Source organism: Vespa velutina, chromosome 9 (assembly GCF_912470025.1).
Source record: "Vespa velutina chromosome 9, iVesVel2.1, whole genome shotgun sequence".
Lineage (NCBI taxonomy): Eukaryota > Metazoa > Arthropoda > Insecta > Hymenoptera > Vespidae > Vespa > Vespa velutina.
Genome location: NC_062196.1, coordinates 4,734,257 through 4,736,756, shown reverse-complemented (window position 1 = coordinate 4,736,756; position 2,500 = coordinate 4,734,257). Strand labels below are relative to the sequence as shown.

The 2,500-nt window shown below is 30.8% G+C and overlaps 1 protein-coding gene across 2 annotated transcripts in view; it reads right to left on the bottom strand.

Moving 5' to 3' along the window:
- The window catches only part of LOC124951519 (aryl hydrocarbon receptor protein 1), a 123,425-nt gene that overhangs the window by 86,929 nt on the left and 33,996 nt on the right, over positions 1 to 2,500 (bottom strand). The gene's annotated exons all lie outside the window — the stretch shown is intronic.

Genomic DNA, 2,500 nt, shown 5'->3' with positions numbered 1-2,500 from the left:
TTAACCGAGAATTATTTAACACGTGTCTCGAATAACGAGTTCATTTACGATGATTTAGGAAAAAAAAAAAAAAAAAAAAAAAGAAAAACACAGACACAAAAAAAAAAAGAAAAAAGAAAAGGAAAAACAAACAAACATTAGAAATATTTTTCATTATTAATAGATTATTATTGAAAAATATTTGCATAATTATTCATTTTTTTTATTTATTTAATATTAAACTTAACGACGTAATCAAATACGAATCGAACATTGTGAAACAATGCGTTTGTAGTAATTCGATCGAATATAATGCATATTCGTACAAGATTATAATATTAATTTTTTTTTGAAAACTAACGTGATCGCAATAATGAAATCGACAAATTTCTGTTTTTTTCTTTTTCTTTTCTTTCTGTTCTTTTTTTTTTTTTGCTCCTTTCTTTTCTTTTCTCTTTTTCTTTTTTTTTTTTTTTTTTTTTTTTTTTTCTTTACAACACTACGCAAACTCTACTTACGATTTATGAAAAAATTACGAAAGAAAATGACGACATAGACTATAAACAATATAGAAACTTCTAATTTCTATTATAGGTATATCATATTTCTTACATAAAGAAATAGAATCTACATATCTGTATATACGTATCTATGTATAAATATTACGCGCAGATATGTATATCTAAATAATAGGTACTTTCCCGACATTTAGATCAAAATCTTGCCTCTCCACGACGCTTAGTATAGCCAACGTTCTCCGATTTTATATGGCGCCGCGACTTTTTTTCTCCCTTTCTTCCTCACTACCACAACCTCCCCCCCTACCCCTCTTCTCCTCACCCCTCCCCTCCCCACACCTCACCTCTCCTCCCTCTTTCCATTCTAATACCATACTCGTTTCGCTAGCTACACTTCCATTTATTTCTTTTGATAGTAACAATAAGGTAAGTTTTACCGACACGTGTGCTTGACCATAGCCGAGTACGCATTTAATTTATCCATCGTGGGCGAACGAAATATATATAAATATATATATATATATAAAAAAGAAAAGGAAAAAAACAAAAAAGGATGATGAATACGGTAAACAGCGTAAAAATCAACCATAAGGGTATAGCGCAATCTCGTATCTTCTTCCTTTCTTTTTTCTTTTTTTTTTTTTCGTGTTTTGTTTTTTCTTCTAGCGTTCTTACATCCTCCTTCTTCTGATATCTATATTGGATGAAAATTACAAGTAGTCACGTATTTTTACCGACTAATTTTACGTCTTGCGTAAAACTAATGCATTTTTTTTTCTTTTTTTTTTTTTTTTTTTTTTTTTTTTTTGTTCATCTTCTTTTACTTCTTCCTTTATATGTTTGCTTTTCTCTTTTTCACGGTATCTCTAACTAAACACGATACGAACAAACGAAAATGATATATCGCCTAATGTGGATTGTTTTGTCCTTTTCTTTTTATATCCCTATAAAAGCGGAAGAGAAAAAAAGGATAAACCAAAACTTTCTTCTTTAGGGCTTCTGGTTTTTCACATTTACGTGAACCTCGTTTTGTAAAGGTTTATAACGAGAAAAGAAATAGAAGCGAGTTAGTAATCACGAGAGCATATATGATTTAGGATCGTTAATCAAGCTTCCAAGTTAGATGCCAACAGGTGCAGGTAGGCGCCAGATCTCCACGTACACATAGGTTACATACACGTATACATAAGTACACGATATATGTATGTATGCACGTATGTATGCATGTATGTATGTAGGAAGGAAGATGAACGTAATCGTCTATCTCGACGGAAACCGAAGAAATCCATAAAATTAAAAAAAAAAAAAAAAAAAAAAAAGAAAAAAAGAAAAAAAAGAAAAAGGAACAAAAAATTAAATAATACATACGTACTTATGTATGTATGTATGTATGTATGTATGCATGCATGTATGAATGAATGGACATAGAACGAGCATATATAAATTCAAGTCTCACGACTCGATCTCGCAAATGATACAAATGATAAATAATTTTGTTAGTATAAAGCAAGTAAGAGAAAGAGAAAAGAAAAGGGAAGAAAGAAAAAATAAAGAAAATAATAATTCCATAGAAAGAGAAAACTTTCAATGATCTTTTCATCCCACTTATAACGTGATCGTTGAGTTTTTAGCGTCAATCCGTATATTTTCATTAAATTTTTTTTTTTCTTTTTTTAATATCCATCAAATATGAGTGAGTGTGTGTGCCCTATGAGAGAGAGAGAGAGAGAGAGAGAGAGAGAGAGAGAGAGAGAGAGAGACAAGAAAACGATGAGAGTGAGAGAAGAGGCAGGAAGACATAACAGACGGACAAGAGACAGAAAGAGAACAAGGAATAGAAAGAAAGAAAGAAAGAAATAAAAATAAGAAAAAGAAGAAGTAAATGAAGAAGAAGAAGAAGAAGAAGAAGAAGAAGAAGAGGAAGAAGAAGAAGAAAAGAAAAGAAAAGAAGAAAAAGGATATATCCGGAACGATGTTTCGTTTCTCGTTCGGCATCAGCCACG